The sequence below is a fragment of the Mus caroli genome, unplaced genomic scaffold, assembly GCF_978045245.1.
Source record: "Mus caroli unplaced genomic scaffold, Mus_caroli_1 scaffold_7, whole genome shotgun sequence".
NCBI lineage: Eukaryota > Metazoa > Chordata > Mammalia > Rodentia > Muridae > Mus > Mus caroli.
Window position 1 is genome coordinate 1 of NW_028227262.1, and position 19,899 is coordinate 19,899.

At 46.0% G+C, this 19,899-nt stretch overlaps 1 pseudogene across 1 annotated transcript; it reads right to left on the reverse strand.

Moving 5' to 3' along the window:
* Positions 1–15,474: 15,474 nt before the first annotated feature.
* On the reverse strand, positions 15,475–19,729 carry LOC110295842 (uncharacterized; annotated as a pseudogene). The gene is made up of 4 exons (XR_015047536.1): positions 19,567–19,729; positions 19,294–19,375; positions 17,612–18,176; positions 15,475–17,218 (listed from the first exon to the last, which is right to left on the reverse strand). The product of XR_015047536.1 is annotated as an uncharacterized LOC110295842 (transcript).
* Positions 19,730–19,899: the final 170 nt, after the last annotated feature.

The following is a 19,899-nucleotide window of genomic DNA, read 5'->3' on the forward strand; positions in this document are numbered from 1 at the left end:
AACCCTAACCCTAACCCTAACCCTAACCCTAACCCTAACCCTAACCCTAACCCTAACCCTAACCCTAACCCTAACCCTAACCCTAACCCTAACCCTAACCCTAACCCTAACCCTAACCCTAACCCTAACCCTAACCCTAACCCTAACCCTAACCCTAACCCTAACCCTAACCCTAACCCTAACCCTAACCCTAACCCTAACCCTAACCCTAACCCTAACCCTAACCCTAACCCTAACCCTAACCCTAACCCTAACCCTAACCCTAACCCTAACCCTAACCCTAACCCTAACCCTAACCCTAACCCTAACCCTAACCCTAACCCTAACCCTAACCCTAACCCTAACCCTAACCCTAACCCTAACCCTAACCCTAACCCTAACCCTAACCCTAACCCTAACCCTAACCCTAACCCTAACCCTAACCCTAACCCTAACCCTAACCCTAACCCTAACCCTAACCCTAACCCTAACCCTAACCCTAACCCTAACCCTAACCCTAACCCTAACCCTAACCCTAACCCTAACCCTAACCCTAACCCTAACCCTAACCCTAACCCTAACCCTAACCCTAACCCTAACCCTAACCCTAACCCTAACCCTAACCCTAACCCTAACCCTAACCCTAACCCTAACCCTAACCCTAACCCTAACCCTAACCCTAACCCTAACCCTAACCTAACCCTAACCCTAACCCTAACCCTAACCCTAACCCTAACCCTAACCCTAACCCTAACCCTAACCCTAACCCTAACCCTAACCCTAACCCTAACCCTAACCCTAACCCTAACCCTAACCCTAACCCTAACCCTAACCCTAACCCTAACCCTAACCCTAACCCTAACCCTAACCCTAACCCTAACCCTAACCCTAACCCTAACCCTAACCCTAACCCTAACCCTAACCCTAACCCTAACCCTAACCCTAACCCTAACCCTAACCCTAACCCTAACCCTAACCCTAACCCTAACCCTAACCCTAACCCTAACCCTAACCCTAACCCTAACCCTAACCCTAACCCTAACCCTAACCCTAACCCTAACCCTAACCCTAACCCTAACCCTAACCCTAACCCTAACCCTAACCCTAACCCTAACCCTAACCCTAACCCTAACCCTAACCCTAACCCTAACCCTAACCCTAACCCTAACCCTAACCCTAACCCTAACCCTAACCCTAACCCTAACCCTAACCCTAACCCTAACCCTAACCCTAACCCTAACCCTAACCCTAACCCTAACCCTAACCCTAACCCTAACCCTAACCCTAACCCTAACCCTAACCCTAACCCTAACCCTAACCCTAACCCTAACCCTAACCCTAACCCTAACCCTAACCCTAACCCTAACCCTAACCCTAACCCTAACCCTAACCCTAACCCTAACCCTAACCCTAACCCTAACCCTAACCCTAACCCTAACCCTAACCCTAACCCTAACCCTAACCCTAACCCTAACCCTAACCCTAACCCTAACCCTAACCCTAACCCTAACCCTAACCCTAACCCTAACCCTAACCCTAACCCTAACCCTAACCCTAACCCTAACCCTAACCCTAACCCTAACCCTAACCCTAACCCTAACCCTAACCCTAACCCTAACCCTAACCCTAACCCTAACCCTAACCCTAACCCTAACCCTAACCCTAACCCTAACCCTAACCCTAACCCTAACCCTAACCCTAACCCTAACCCTAACCCTAACCCTAACCCTAACCCTAACCCTAACCCTAACCCTAACCCTAACCCTAACCCTAACCCTAACCCTAACCCTAACCCTAACCCTAACCCTAACCCTAACCCTAACCCTAACCCTAACCCTAACCCTAACCCTAACCCTAACCCTAACCCTAACCCTAACCCTAACCCTAACCCTAACCCTAACCCTAACCCTAACCCTAACCCTAACCCTAACCCTAACCCTAACCCTAACCCTAACCCTAACCCTAACCCTAACCCTAACCCTAACCCTAACCCTAACCCTAACCCTAACCCTAACCCTAACCCTAACCCTAACCCTAACCCTAACCCTAACCCTAACCCTAACCCTAACCCTAACCCTAACCCTAACCCTAACCCTAACCCTAACCCTAACCCTAACCCTAACCCTAACCCTAACCCTAACCCTAACCCTAACCCTAACCCTAACCCTAACCCTAACCCTAACCCTAACCCTAACCCTAACCCTAACCCTAACCCTAACCCTAACCCTAACCCTAACCCTAACCCTAACCCTAACCCTAACCCTAACCCTAACCCTAACCCTAACCCTAACCCTAACCCTAACCCTAACCCTAACCCTAACCCTAACCCTAACCCTAACCCTAACCCTAACCCTAACCCTAACCCTAACCCTAACCCTAACCCTAACCCTAACCCTAACCCTAACCCTAACCCTAACCCTAACCCTAACCCTAACCCTAACCCTAACCCTAACCCTAACCCTAACCCTAACCCTAACCCTAACCCTAACCCTAACCCTAACCCTAACCCTAACCCTAACCCTAACCCTAACCCTAACCCTAACCCTAACCCTAACCCTAACCCTAACCCTAACCCTAACCCTAACCCTAACCCTAACCCTAACCCTAACCCTAACCCTAACCCTAACCCTAACCCTAACCCTAACCCTAACCCTAACCCTAACCCTAACCCTAACCCTAACCCTAACCCTAACCCTAACCCTAACCCTAACCCTAACCCTAACCCTAACCCTAACCCTAACCCTAACCCTAACCCTAACCCTAACCCTAACCCTAACCCTAACCCTAACCCTAACCCTAACCCTAACCCTAACCCTAACCCTAACCCTAACCCTAACCCTAACCCTAACCCTAACCCTAACCCTAACCCTAACCCTAACCCTAACCCTAACCCTAACCCTAACCCTAACCCTAACCCTAACCCTAACCCTAACCCTAACCCTAACCCTAACCCTAACCCTAACCCTAACCCTAACCCTAACCCTAACCCTAACCCTAACCCTAACCCTAACCCTAACCCTAACCCTAACCCTAACCCTAACCCTAACCCTAACCCTAACCCTAACCCTAACCCTAACCCTAACCCTAACCCTAACCCTAACCCTAACCCTAACCCTAACCCTAACCCTAACCCTAACCCTAACCCTAACCCTAACCCTAACCCTAACCCTAACCCTAACCCTAACCCTAACCCTAACCCTAACCCTAACCCTAACCCTAACCCTAACCCTAACCCTAACCCTAACCCTAACCCTAACCCTAACTAACCCTAACCCTAACCCTAACCCTAACCCTAACCCTAACCCTAACCCTAACCCTAACCCTAACCCTAACCCTAACCCTAACCCTAACCCTAACCCTAACCCTAACCCTAACCCTAACCCTAACCCTAACCCTAACCCTAACCCTAACCCTAACCCTAACCCTAACCCTAACCCTAACCCTAACCCTAACCCTAACCCTAACCCTAACCCTAACCCTAACCCTAACCCTAACCCTAACCCTAACCCTAACCCTAACCCTAACCCTAACCCTAACCCTAACCCTAACCCTAACCCTAACCCTAACCCTAACCCTAACCCTAACCCTAACCCTAACCCTAACCCTAACCCTAACCCTAACCCTAACCCTAACCCTAACCCTAACCCTAACCCTAACCCTAACCCTAACCCTAACCCTAACCCTAACCCTAACCCTAACCCTAACCCTAACCCTAACCCTAACCCTAACCCTAACCCTAACCCTAACCCTAACCCTAACCCTAACCCTAACCCTAACCCTAACCCTAACCCTAACCCTAACCCTAACCCTAACCCTAACCCTAACCCTAACCCTAACCCTAACCCTAACCCTAACCCTAACCCTAACCCTAACCCTAACCCTAACCCTAACCCTAACCCTAACCCTAACCCTAACCCTAACCCTAACCCTAACCCTAACCCTAACCCTAACCCTAACCCTAACCCTAACCCTAACCCTAACCCTAACCCTAACCCTAACCCTAACCCTAACCCTAACCCTAACCCTAACCCTAACCCTAACCCTAACCCTAACCCTAACCCTAACCCTAACCCTAACCCTAACCCTAACCCTAACCCTAACCCTAACCCTAACCCTAACCCTAACCCTAACCCTAACCCTAACCCTAACCCTAACCCTAACCCTAACCCTAACCCTAACCCTAACCCTAACCCTAACCCTAACCCTAACCCTAACCCTAACCCTAACCCTAACCCTAACCCTAACCCTAACCCTAACCCTAACCCTAACCCTAACCCTAACCCTAACCCTAACCCTAACCCTAACCCTAACCCTAACCCTAACCCTAACCCTAACCCTAACCCTAACCCTAACCCTAACCCTAACCCTAACCCTAACCCTAACCCTAACCCTAACCCTAACCCTAACCCTAACCCTAACCCTAACCCTAACCCTAACCCTAACCCTAACCCTAACCCTAACCCTAACCCTAACCCTAACCCTAACCCTAACCCTAACCCTAACCCTAACCCTAACCCTAACCCTAACCCTAACCCTAACCCTAACCCTAACCCTAACCCTAACCCTAACCCTAACCCTAACCCTAACCCTAACCCTAACCCTAACCCTAACCCTAACCCTAACCCTAACCCTAACCCTAACCCTAACCCTAACCCTAACCCTAACCCTAACCCTAACCCTAACCCTAACCCTAACCCTAACCCTAACCCTAACCCTAACCCTAACCCTAACCCTAACCCTAACCCTAACCCTAACCCTAACCCTAACCCTAACCCTAACCCTAACCCTAACCCTAACCCTAACCCTAACCCTAACCCTAACCCTAACCCTAACCCTAACCCTAACCCTAACCCTAACCCTAACCCTAACCCTAACCCTAACCCTAACCCTAACCCTAACCCTAACCCTAACCCTAACCCTAACCCTAACCCTAACCCTAACCCTAACCCTAACCCTAACCCTAACCCTAACCCTAACCCTAACCCTAACCCTAACCCTAACCCTAACCCTAACCCTAACCCTAACCCTAACCCTAACCCTAACCCTAACCCTAACCCTAACCCTAACCCTAACCCTAACCCTAACCCTAACCCTAACCCTAACCCTAACCCTAACCCTAACCCTAACCCTAACCCTAACCCTAACCCTAACCCTAACCCTAACCCTAACCCTAACCCTAACCCTAACCCTAACCCTAACCCTAACCCTAACCCTAACCCTAACCCTAACCCTAACCCTAACCCTAACCCTAACCCTAACCCTAACCCTAACCCTAACCCTAACCCTAACCCTAACCCTAACCCTAACCCTAACCCTAACCCTAACCCTAACCCTAACCCTAACCCTAACCCTAACCCTAACCCTAACCCTAACCCTAACCCTAACCCTAACCCTAACCCTAACCCTAACCCTAACCCTAACCCTAACCCTAACCCTAACCCTAACCCTAACCCTAACCCTAACCCTAACCCTAACCCTAACCCTAACCCTAACCCTAACCCTAACCCTAACCCTAACCCTAACCCTAACCCTAACCCTAACCCTAACCCTAACCCTAACCCTAACCCTAACCCTAACCCTAACCCTAACCCTAACCCTAACCCTAACCCTAACCCTAACCCTAACCCTAACCCTAACCCTAACCCTAACCCTAACCCTAACCCTAACCCTAACCCTAACCCTAACCCTAACCCTAACCCTAACCCTAACCCTAACCCTAACCCTAACCCTAACCCTAACCCTAACCCTAACCCTAACCCTAACCCTAACCCTAACCCTAACCCTAACCCTAACCCTAACCCTAACCCTAACCCTAACCCTAACCCTAACCCTAACCCTAACCCTAACCCTAACCCTAACCCTAACCCTAACCCTAACCCTAACCCTAACCCTAACCCTAACCCTAACCCTAACCCTAACCCTAACCCTAACCCTAACCCTAACCCTAACCCTAACCCTAACCCTAACCCTAACCCTAACCCTAACCCTAACCCTAACCCTAACCCTAACCCTAACCCTAACCCTAACCCTAACCCTAACCCTAACCCTAACCCTAACCCTAACCCTAACCCTAACCCTAACCCTAACCCTAACCCTAACCCTAACCCTAACCCTAACCCTAACCCTAACCCTAACCCTAACCCTAACCCTAACCCTAACCCTAACCCTAACCCTAACCCTAACCCTAACCCTAACCCTAACCCTAACCCTAACCCTAACCCTAACCCTAACCCTAACCCTAACCCTAACCCTAACCCTAACCCTAACCCTAACCCTAACCCTAACCCTAACCCTAACCCTAACCCTAACCCTAACCCTAACCCTAACCCTAACCCTAACCCTAACCCTAACCCTAACCCTAACCCTAACCCTAACCCTAACCCTAACCCTAACCCTAACCCTAACCCTAACCCTAACCCTAACCCTAACCCTAACCCTAACCCTAACCCTAACCCTAACCCTAACCCTAACCCTAACCCTAACCCTAACCCTAACCCTAACCCTAACCCTAACCCTAACCCTAACCCTAACCCTAACCCTAACCCTAACCCTAACCCTAACCCTAACCCTAACCCTAACCCTAACCCTAACCCTAACCCTAACCCTAACCCTAACCCTAACCCTAACCCTAACCCTAACCCTAACCCTAACCCTAACCCTAACCCTAACCCTAACCCTAACCCTAACCCTAACCCTAACCCTAACCCTAACCCTAACCCTAACCCTAACCCTAACCCTAACCCTAACCCTAACCCTAACCCTAACCCTAACCCTAACCCTAACCCTAACCCTAACCCTAACCCTAACCCTAACCCTAACCCTAACCCTAACCCTAACCCTAACCCTAACCCTAACCCTAACCCTAACCCTAACCCTAACCCTAACCCTAACCCTAACCCTAACCCTAACCCTAACCCTAACCCTAACCCTAACCCTAACCCTAACCCTAACCCTAACCCTAACCCTAACCCTAACCCTAACCCTAACCCTAACCCTAACCCTAACCCTAACCCTAACCCTAACCCTAACCCTAACCCTAACCCTAACCCTAACCCTAACCCTAACCCTAACCCTAACCCTAACCCTAACCCTAACCCTAACCCTAACCCTAACCCTAACCCTAACCCTAACCCTAACCCTAACCCTAACCCTAACCCTAACCCTAACCCTAACCCTAACCCTAACCCTAACCCTAACCCTAACCCTAACCCTAACCCTAACCCTAACCCTAACCCTAACCCTAACCCTAACCCTAACCCTAACCCTAACCCTAACCCTAACCCTAACCCTAACCCTAACCCTAACCCTAACCCTAACCCTAACCCTAACCCTAACCCTAACCCTAACCCTAACCCTAACCCTAACCCTAACCCTAACCCTAACCCTAACCCTAACCCTAACCCTAACCCTAACCCTAACCCTAACCCTAACCCTAACCCTAACCCTAACCCTAACCCTAACCCTAACCCTAACCCTAACCCTAACCCTAACCCTAACCCTAACCCTAACCCTAACCCTAACCCTAACCCTAACCCTAACCCTAACCCTAACCCTAACCCTAACCCTAACCCTAACCCTAACCCTAACCCTAACCCTAACCCTAACCCTAACCCTAACCCTAACCCTAACCCTAACCCTAACCCTAACCCTAACCCTAACCCTAACCCTAACCCTAACCCTAACCCTAACCCTAACCCTAACCCTAACCCTAACCCTAACCCTAACCCTAACCCTAACCCTAACCCTAACCCTAACCCTAACCCTAACCCTAACCCTAACCCTAACCCTAACCCTAACCCTAACCCTAACCCTAACCCTAACCCTAACCCTAACCCTAACCCTAACCCTAACCCTAACCCTAACCCTAACCCTAACCCTAACCCTAACCCTAACCCTAACCCTAACCCTAACCCTAACCCTAACCCTAACCCTAACCCTAACCCTAACCCTAACCCTAACCCTAACCCTAACCCTAACCCTAACCCTAACCCTAACCCTAACCCTAACCCTAACCCTAACCCTAACCCTAACCCTAACCCTAACCCTAACCCTAACCCTAACCCTAACCCTAACCCTAACCCTAACCCTAACCCTAACCCTAACCCTAACCCTAACCCTAACCCTAACCCTAACCCTAACCCTAACCCTAACCCTAACCCTAACCCTAACCCTAACCCTAACCCTAACCCTAACCCTAACCCTAACCCTAACCCTAACCCTAACCCTAACCCTAACCCTAACCCTAACCCTAACCCTAACCCTAACCCTAACCCTAACCCTAACCCTAACCCTAACCCTAACCCTAACCCTAACCCTAACCCTAACCCTAACCCTAACCCTAACCCTAACCCTAACCCTAACCCTAACCCTAACCCTAACCCTAACCCTAACCCTAACCCTAACCCTAACCCTAACCCTAACCCTAACCCTAACCCTAACCCTAACCCTAACCCTAACCCTAACCCTAACCCTAACCCTAACCCTAACCCTAACCCTAACCCTAACCCTAACCCTAACCCTAACCCTAACCCTAACCCTAACCCTAACCCTAACCCTAACCCTAACCCTAACCCTAACCCTAACCCTAACCCTAACCCTAACCCTAACCCTAACCCTAACCCTAACCCTAACCCTAACCCTAACCCTAACCCTAACCCTAACCCTAACCCTAACCCTAACCCTAACCCTAACCCTAACCCTAACCCTAACCCTAACCCTAACCCTAACCCTAACCCTAACCCTAACCCTAACCCTAACCCTAACCCTAACCCTAACCCTAACCCTAACCCTAACCCTAACCCTAACCCTAACCCTAACCCTAACCCTAACCCTAACCCTAACCCTAACCCTAACCCTAACCCTAACCCTAACCCTAACCCTAACCCTAACCCTAACCCTAACCCTAACCCTAACCCTAACCCTAACCCTAACCCTAACCCTAACCCTAACCCTAACCCTAACCCTAACCCTAACCCTAACCCTAACCCTAACCCTAACCCTAACCCTAACCCTAACCCTAACCCTAACCCTAACCCTAACCCTAACCCTAACCCTAACCCTAACCCTAACCCTAACCCTAACCCTAACCCTAACCCTAACCCTAACCCTAACCCTAACCCTAACCCTAACCCTAACCCTAACCCTAACCCTAACCCTAACCCTAACCCTAACCCTAACCCTAACCCTAACCCTAACCCTAACCCTAACCCTAACCCTAACCCTAACCCTAACCCTAACCCTAACCCTAACCCTAACCCTAACCCTAACCCTAACCCTAACCCTAACCCTAACCCTAACCCTAACCCTAACCCTAACCCTAACCCTAACCCTAACCCTAACCCTAACCCTAACCCTAACCCTAACCCTAACCCTAACCCTAACCCTAACCCTAACCCTAACCCTAACCCTAACCCTAACCCTAACCCTAACCCTAACCCTAACCCTAACCCTAACCCTAACCCTAACCCTAACCCTAACCCTAACCCTAACCCTAACCCTAACCCTAACCCTAACCCTAACCCTAACCCTAACCCTAACCCTAACCCTAACCCTAACCCTAACCCTAACCCTAACCCTAACCCTAACCCTAACCCTAACCCTAACCCTAACCCTAACCCTAACCCTAACCCTAACCCTAACCCTAACCCTAACCCTAACCCTAACCCTAACCCTAACCCTAACCCTAACCCTAACCCTAACCCTAACCCTAACCCTAACCCTAACCCTAACCCTAACCCTAACCCTAACCCTAACCCTAACCCTAACCCTAACCCTAACCCTAACCCTAACCCTAACCCTAACCCTAACCCTAACCCTAACCCTAACCCTAACCCTAACCCTAACCCTAACCCTAACCCTAACCCTAACCCTAACCCTAACCCTAACCCTAACCCTAACCCTAACCCTAACCCTAACCCTAACCCTAACCCTAACCCTAACCCTAACCCTAACCCTAACCCTAACCCTAACCCTAACCCTAACCCTAACCCTAACCCTAACCCTAACCCTAACCCTAACCCTAACCCTAACCCTAACCCTAACCCTAACCCTAACCCTAACCCTAACCCTAACCCTAACCCTAACCCTAACCCTAACCCTAACCCTAACCCTAACCCTAACCCTAACCCTAACCCTAACCCTAACCCTAACCCTAACCCTAACCCTAACCCTAACCCTAACCCTAACCCTAACCCTAACCCTAACCCTAACCCTAACCCTAACCCTAACCCTAACCCTAACCCTAACCCTAACCCTAACCCTAACCCTAACCCTAACCCTAACCCTAACCCTAACCCTAACCCTAACCCTAACCCTAACCCTAACCCTAACCCTAACCCTAACCCTAACCCTAACCCTAACCCTAACCCTAACCCTAACCCTAACCCTAACCCTAACCCTAACCCTAACCCTAACCCTAACCCTAACCCTAACCCTAACCCTAACCCTAACCCTAACCCTAACCCTAACCCTAACCCTAACCCTAACCCTAACCCTAACCCTAACCCTAACCCTAACCCTAACCCTAACCCTAACCCTAACCCTAACCCTAACCCTAACCCTAACCCTAACCCTAACCCTAACCCTAACCCTAACCCTAACCCTAACCCTAACCCTAACCCTAACCCTAACCCTAACCCTAACCCTAACCCTAACCCTAACCCTAACCCTAACCCTAACCCTAACCCTAACCCTAACCCTAACCCTAACCCTAACCCTAACCCTAACCCTAACCCTAACCCTAACCCTAACCCTAACCCTAACCCTAACCCTAACCCTAACCCTAACCCTAACCCTAACCCTAACCCTAACCCTAACCCTAACCCTAACCCTAACCCTAACCCTAACCCTAACCCTAACCCTAACCCTAACCCTAACCCTAACCCTAACCCTAACCCTAACCCTAACCCTAACCCTAACCCTAACCCTAACCCTAACCCTAACCCTAACCCTAACCCTAACCCTAACCCTAACCCTAACCCTAACCCTAACCCTAACCCTAACCCTAACCCTAACCCTAACCCTAACCCTAACCCTAACCCTAACCCTAACCCTAACCCTAACCCTAACCCTAACCCTAACCCTAACCCTAACCCTAACCCTAACCCTAACCCTAACCCTAACCCTAACCCTAACCCTAACCCTAACCCTAACCCTAACCCTAACCCTAACCCTAACCCTAACCCTAACCCTAACCCTAACCCTAACCCTAACCCTAACCCTAACCCTAACCCTAACCCTAACCCTAACCCTAACCCTAACCCTAACCCTAACCCTAACCCTAACCCTAACCCTAACCCTAACCCTAACCCTAACCCTAACCCTAACCCTAACCCTAACCCTAACCCTAACCCTAACCCTAACCCTAACCCTAACCCTAACCCTAACCCTAACCCTAACCCTAACCCTAACCCTAACCCTAACCCTAACCCTAACCCTAACCCTAACCCTAACCCTAACCCTAACCCTAACCCTAACCCTAACCCTAACCCTAACCCTAACCCTAACCCTAACCCTAACCCTAACCCTAACCCTAACCCTAACCCTAACCCTAACCCTAACCCTAACCCTAACCCTAACCCTAACCCTAACCCTAACCCTAACCCTAACCCTAACCCTAACCCTAACCCTAACCCTAACCCTAACCCTAACCCTAACCCTAACCCTAACCCTAACCCTAACCCTAACCCTAACCCTAACCCTAACCCTAACCCTAACCCTAACCCTAACCCTAACCCTAACCCTAACCCTAACCCTAACCCTAACCCTAACCCTAACCCTAACCCTAACCCTAACCCTAACCCTAACCCTAACCCTAACCCTAACCCTAACCCTAACCCTAACCCTAACCCTAACCCTAACCCTAACCCTAACCCTAACCCTAACCCTAACCCTAACCCTAACCCTAACCCTAACCCTAACCCTAACCCTAACCCTAACCCTAACCCTAACCCTAACCCTAACCCTAACCCTAACCCTAACCCTAACCCTAACCCTAACCCTAACCCTAACCCTAACCCTAACCCTAACCCTAACCCTAACCCTAACCCTAACCCTAACCCTAACCCTAACCCTAACCCTAACCCTAACCCTAACCCTAACCCTAACCCTAACCCTAACCCTAACCCTAACCCTAACCCTAACCCTAACCCTAACCCTAACCCTAACCCTAACCCTAACCCTAACCCTAACCCTAACCCTAACCCTAACCCTAACCCTAACCCTAACCCTAACCCTAACCCTAACCCTAACCCTAACCCTAACCCTAACCCTAACCCTAACCCTAACCCTAACCCTAACCCTAACCCTAACCCTAACCCTAACCCTAACCCTAACCCTAACCCTAACCCTAACCCTAACCCTAACCCTAACCCTAACCCTAACCCTAACCCTAACCCTAACCCTAACCCTAACCCTAACCCTAACCCTAACCCTAACCCTAACCCTAACCCTAACCCTAACCCTAACCCTAACCCTAACCCTAACCCTAACCCTAACCCTAACCCTAACCCTAACCCTAACCCTAACCCTAACCCTAACCCTAACCCTAACCCTAACCCTAACCCTAACCCTAACCCTAACCCTAACCCTAACCCTAACCCTAACCCTAACCCTAACCCTAACCCTAACCCTAACCCTAACCCTAACCCTAACCCTAACCCTAACCCTAACCCTAACCCTAACCCTAACCCTAACCCTAACCCTAACCCTAACCCTAACCCTAACCCTAACCCTAACCCTAACCCTAACCCTAACCCTAACCCTAACCCTAACCCTAACCCTAACCCTAACCCTAACCCTAACCCTAACCCTAACCCTAACCCTAACCCTAACCCTAACCCTAACCCTAACCCTAACCCTAACCCTAACCCTAACCCTAACCCTAACCCTAACCCTAACCCTAACCCTAACCCTAACCCTAACCCTAACCCTAACCCTAACCCTAACCCTAACCCTAACCCTAACCCTAACCCTAACCCTAACCCTAACCCTAACCCTAACCCTAACCCTAACCCTAACCCTAACCCTAACCCTAACCCTAACCCTAACCCTAACCCTAACCCTAACCCTAACCCTAACCCTAACCCTAACCCTAACCCTAACCCTAACCCTAACCCTAACCCTAACCCTAACCCTAACCCTAACCCTAACCCTAACCCTAACCCTAACCCTAACCCTAACCCTAACCCTAACCCTAACCCTAACCCTAACCCTAACCCTAACCCTAACCCTAACCCTAACCCTAACCCTAACCCTAACCCTAACCCTAACCCTAACCCTAACCCTAACCCTAACCCTAACCCTAACCCTAACCCTAACCCTAACCCTAACCCTAACCCTAACCCTAACCCTAACCCTAACCCTAACCCTAACCCTAACCCTAACCCTAACCCTAACCCTAACCCTAACCCTAACCCTAACCCTAACCCTAACCCTAACCCTAACCCTAACCCTAACCCTAACCCTAACCCTAACCCTAACCCTAACCCTAACCCTAACCCTAACCCTAACCCTAACCCTAACCCTAACCCTAACCCTAACCCTAACCCTAACCCTAACCCTAACCCTAACCCTAACCCTAACCCTAACCCTAACCCTAACCCTAACCCTAACCCTAACCCTAACCCTAACCCTAACCCTAACCCTAACCCTAACCCTAACCCTAACCCTAACCCTAACCCTAACCCTAACCCTAACCCTAACCCTAACCCTAACCCTAACCCTAACCCTAACCCTAACCCTAACCCTAACCCTAACCCTAACCCTAACCCTAACCCTAACCCTAACCCTAACCCTAACCCTAACCCTAACCCTAACCCTAACCCTAACCCTAACCCTAACCCTAACCCTAACCCTAACCCTAACCCTAACCCTAACCCTAACCCTAACCCTAACCCTAACCCTAACCCTAACCCTAACCCTAACCCTAACCCTAACCCTAACCCTAACCCTAACCCTAACCCTAACCCTAACCCTAACCCTAACCCTAACCCTAACCCTAACCCTAACCCTAACCCTAACCCTAACCCTAACCCTAACCCTAACCCTAACCCTAACCCTAACAACCCTAACCCTAACCCTAACAACCCTAACCCTAACCCTAACCCTAACCCTAACCCTAACCCTAACCCTAACCCTAACCCTAACCCTAACAACCCTAACCCTAACCCTAACCCTAACCCTAACCCTAACCCTAACCCTAACCCTAACCCTAACCCTAACCCTAACCCTAACCCTAAAACCCTAACCCTAACCCTAACCCTAACCCTAACCCTAACCCTAACCCTAACCCTAACCCTAACCCTAAAACCCTAACCCTAACCCTAAAACCCTAACCCTAACCTAACCCCCCCAACCCTAACCCTGACCCTGACCCTAACCGCTAACCTAACCCTCTAACCCTAACAATATCCTAATACTGACCCTAACCTCTATATCCAAGCCCTGACCCTGATTCCCATTACTCTGACTGTTACCCCTAAACCCTGACCCTGATCCTAATACCCTGACTCTGACCATAACCCCTAAACCCTAACCCTAATACCCTGACACTGAACCTCAACCTGATCCTAACATAAACCTCCTAGTCTTTTAACCTTTTATATGACCCTTACTCCTATTCCTATTCTCCATCCTTCTAACTCAAACATCTTCTTCACAATAAACTGCTAACTTTTAATTTGACCTGGTGTTTGAATTGTTAGGATTCTATGGACATTTCAATACAAAATGACTTTAGCATACTGTGTACATTCATAAGTCTTTTCTCATGTATCTGTTTTTTTTTTTTTTTTTTTTTTTTTTTTTTTTTTTTTTTTTATTCAGAGATAACTCTGAAGGGCAAAGCTTCCATTCATAGGGTGTCAGAGGTTGGAAGTATGAATGCTTTTGTAATAATGCAAACTTTTTTTTTTTTCGAGACAGGGTTTCTCTGTGTAGCCCTAGCTGTCCTGGAACTCACTCTGTAGACCAGGCTGGCCTCGAACTCAGAAATCTGCCTGCCTCTGCCTCCAGAGTGCTGGGATTAAAGGTGTGTGCCACCATAGCTTCTCCATATTCAATATTCATAGGGTTTCTCTCCACTGTGATATCCTTTATGCCTTTTGTCTTAATTTGAGTTTTATTGCTGTGAAAAAATACCATGACCAAGGCAACTCTTATAATTTACAACATTTAATTGGGAGTTGAGGTTCAGTCTATTATCAAGGCAGAAAGAATGGCAATGTCCAAGCAGACATGGTGCTGGAGGAGCCAAGAGTTCTATATCTTGCTCAGAAGGCAGACAGAAGACTCTTCTGCCCTGGGTGGAGCTTAAGCATAGGATCTCAAAACCCATCCCCACAGTGACATACTTCCTCAAAGGCCACACTTACTCCAGAAAGCCCACACCTCCTAACAGTGCCACTTGCTATGGGCCAAGCATATTCAAACCACCACTTGGATTGGAAGATCACTGTGATCTGTAAAGGCTTTACCATATTGGTTACAGTCATAGGGTTACGCTCTAATATGTGTTCTTTTATGTACTTGGAGGTGACCTGATTGTGAATAGGCTTTACTACATTGACTACATTTGTAAGGGTCTTCTCCAGTATGAATTCTTTCATGAGTTTGAAGTTTACCACAAGAGGCGAAGGATTTACTACACCACCTTTATTGATAAGGTTTCTCTCCAGTATGAGTTGCTTTATGTTTTCGGAGACTGGTGTTACACACAAAGGCTTTACCACATTTATTAACATTTGTAAGGCTTCTCTCCAGTATGAATTCTTTCATGTTTTTTAAGATCACTCTGACATGTAAAGGCTTTACCACATTGATTACATTCATAGGGTTTCTCTCCAGTATGTATTCTTTTATGTACTTGAAGATAACCAGAATATGCAAAGGCTTTACCACAATGATTACATTCATAGGGTTTCTCTCCAGTATGTATTATTTTATGGATTTGAAGAGAATTGTGTTGTGCAAAGGCTTTACCACATTGATTACATTTGTAAGGCTTCTCGCCAGTGTGAATTCTCCCATGTCTTTGAAGTTGACTATGATGTGCAAAGGCTTTATTACATTGCTTACATTCATAAGGTTTCTCTCCAGTGTGTGTTGCTTTGTGTATATGGAGACTGGTGTAATACCCAAAGGCTTTACCACACTGATTACATTTGTAAGGCTTCTCTCCAGTATGAATTCTTTCATGTCTTTTACATTCACGAATGCATGGAAAGGCTTTACCACACTGATTACATTTGTAAGGTTTCTCTCCAGTATGTTTCCTTTCATGTACTTGTAGATAACCAGGGTATGCAAAAACTTTACCACATTGATTACATTCATAGGGTTTCTCTCCAGTATGTATTCTTTTATGCCCTTGTAGATAACTTTGTTGTGCAAAGGCTTTACCACATTGATTACATTTGTAAGGTTTCTCTCCAGTATGTGTTCTTTTATGCACTTGCAGATGACTTTGTAGTCTAAAGGCTTTACCACAGTGATAACATTCATAGGGTTTCTTTCCAGTATGTATTCTTTTATGTGTTTTAAGATTACTGTGTTGGGAATAGGCTTTACCACATTGATTACATTTATAGGGTTTCTCTCCAGTATGTGTTCTTTTATGTTTTGGGAGAGAACTGCGATAGGCAAAGGCTTTACCACATTCATTACATTTATAAGGCTTCTCTCCAGTATGGATTTTTTCATGTCTTTTAAGTCTATGAAGATGTGGAAAAGCTTTACCACATTGGTTACATTCATAGGGTTTCTCTCCAGTATTTGTTATTATTTTATGATTTTTGAGACTACTACGGCATTTATAGGCTTTACCACATTGATTAAATTTGTAAAGCTTCTCTCTAGTATGTGCTCTTTTATGTTTTTGGAGAATACAGTGATACGCAAAAACTTTATCACATTGGTTACATTCATAGGGCTTCTCTGCAGTATCTGATATTATTTTATGGTTTTTGAGACTACTACGACATTTATAGGCTTTACCACATTGATTGCATTTGTAAGGTTTCTCTCCAGTATGTGTTCTTTTATGCACTTGGAGATGACTTTGTTGGGCAAAGGCTTTACCACATTGATTACATTCATAGGGTTTCTCTCCAGTGTGTGTTATTTTATGTCCATGGAGATAACTTAGTCGTGCAAAGGCTTTACCACATTGATTACATACATAGGGTTTCTCTCCAGTGTGTATTATTTTATGTTTGTGGAGAGTACTATAATGTGAAAAGGCTTAGGGCCAGAGAGATGGCTCAATGGTTAAGAGCAATGACTGCTCTTCCAGAGGTCCGACTGCTCTTCCAGAGGTCCTGAGTTCAATTCCCAGCAACCACATGATGGCTCACAACCATCTGTAATGGGATCTGATGCCTTCTGGTGTGTCTGAAGACAGCGACAGTGTACTCATATAAATAAAATAAATAAATCTTTAAAAAAAAAAAAAGCTGGGCGTGGTGGCGCACGCCTTTAATCCCAGCACTCGGGAGGCAGAGGCAGGCGGATTTCTGAGTTCGAGGCCAGCCTGGTCTACAAAGTGAGTTCCAGGACAGCCAGGGCTATACAGAGAAACCCTGTCTCGAAAAACCAAAAAAAAAAAAAAAAAAAAAAAAAAAAAAAAAAAAAAAGAAAAGGCTTTACCACATTGATTACATTTGTAAGGTTTCTCTCCAGTATGTGTTCTTTTATGCATTCGGAAACTACTAAGATATGCAAAGGCTTTACCACATTGATTACATTTGTAAGGTTTCTCTCTAGTATGTGTTCTTTTATGTATTTGGAAACTATTAAGATATGCAAAGGCTTTACCACATTGATTACATTTGTAAGCTTTCTCTCCAGTATGTGTTCTTTTATGCATTTGGATAATACTAAGATATGCAAAGGCTATACCACATTGATTACATTGGTAAGGTTTCTTTCTAGTATGAATTCTTTCATGCTTTTGAAGTTTACCATGATGTGTAAAAGCTTTATCACATAGATTGCATTTATAGAGTTTCTCTATAGTATATGTTCTTTTATGTTTTTGGAGACTACTGTGAGATACAAAGGTTTCACCATATTGAATACCTTCATAGAGTTTCTCTCCAGAATGAATTCTTTCATGCTTTTGAGGATAACTATGACATACTAAGGCTTTAACACATTGAGTATATTCAGAGGGTTTCTCTCCAGTAAGACTTCTTTCATGCCTGCAAAGATAATTGACACATGTGAAGCTTTACCACAATCACTACAACAAGGGATCATTTTATCTGTAGGAATTAATTTTATAATTTTATCTGTAGGAATCAGTTTTACAATTTGATCTAATTGTAAAGAAGAATTACATCATAAGTTTTATCACTTTGTTTACATTCATGGTTTCCCCTTCATTATGGGTTGTTTTGTGTCTTTTAAGATACCTGTAATTGTAAGAGTGTTTATTACATGGCTCACATTTGTAGTATCCTTTTTCTCTATGAAATTTTTCACATATTTGAAGAGAACTGGAAAAGCTCAGAGCTTTAACACACTGGGTGCATTAATAAATTTTCCTATATTGTGAAATACACTACATTTGCAAAGTGAACTAGGACAAACAGAGAAGAATTTCCACATTACTAGTACTCATAGGGATTTTCTGCAGTGTGAGTTTATGGATGCATTGCCAATGAAGTTGGAAAACCAACTAATTATAAGGTTGTATCACATTGAGAAAGTCTACTTAAATGGGGAATACTACATATCTTCTAATTGTTCTGGAAGAGGGGTACAATGCTTCTATCCATTTAATAGGTATATTACATGATATACCTATTAAAAGAATAACAAATTAAAGATTTCCACATTGCATTCACACAGTTTGACTTTTTGTTTATCATAGACCTGTGGTTAACGGATTCTTGACTCTCATAAACTGCCCCTCTCACTTAAACTTAGCAGTGTTGGTACAAGTATATGAGCAACACCATCTATACTATAGAATATTTGCTTATTAGAAACATATACTTATCTATCTATCTATCTATCTCTATATATTGCAATATGTGAGTTGTATGAGACTAAATAGATTGGCAGTTCTACAGAGTAGCTGTAATGTGGCTATGATTCAAATGGCAATGACTGTTAAGGCATTGTTTACTTGTCTTCTTTCATAGAAGAATGCCTTGCAAACACAAATCAGAAACCTGACATTGAGGTACATGGATTTGTGAGAATTTAATAATCATCAATATACTTAAAGACATGCTTTTTTTTTTTACAATGTTGCTATTTTTTAAAAACTGTCCAGGACATATTAAAACTTCTTCAGAGGTATATTCATACTAACTTGCACATGAATATTATCTTCCATGTCTTCTAGAACTTTGACAATATTCTTCAATATTATGCTCTTCCCAATTGCAGCCTAAAATACAGTACCAGAAAATGTATGATTTATTATTGAAAATTAGTCAGATTTTAAGTTACTATCATCAGTGAATCTGATTTATTCGCCCCATTCTTCCTCATTCTCAACTGAAGGTATAGAAGAGCATCAGTAACAAAGAAACCATCGTTCCCTTATTTTAAAAAGTGAAGGAAAATTCACTGACTTACCTATAGCAGTGAGGTTGCTGTAGGTCTCCAGCATCACATCTTTGTAGAGACTCTTCTGTGAAGGAGCCAGCAAAGCCCATTCTTCCCAAGTGAAATTCACATGTACATCATCATAGGTCACCGCATCCTAAAATATCCCATACATGTGTACAACACAAAGCATGATACTGACATCATTGTAAAATAAATGTATGCTTCATTGACAATATATTTATATAATTTTGGTGCTTCCCCCACTTATTTCTTGACCTAGAAGTTCTAATGTCATTTTAGAAGGAAACTGAATAAATGAAATTCACCTCTGTCATTTCTTTGCTTTTTGAATAGGATATA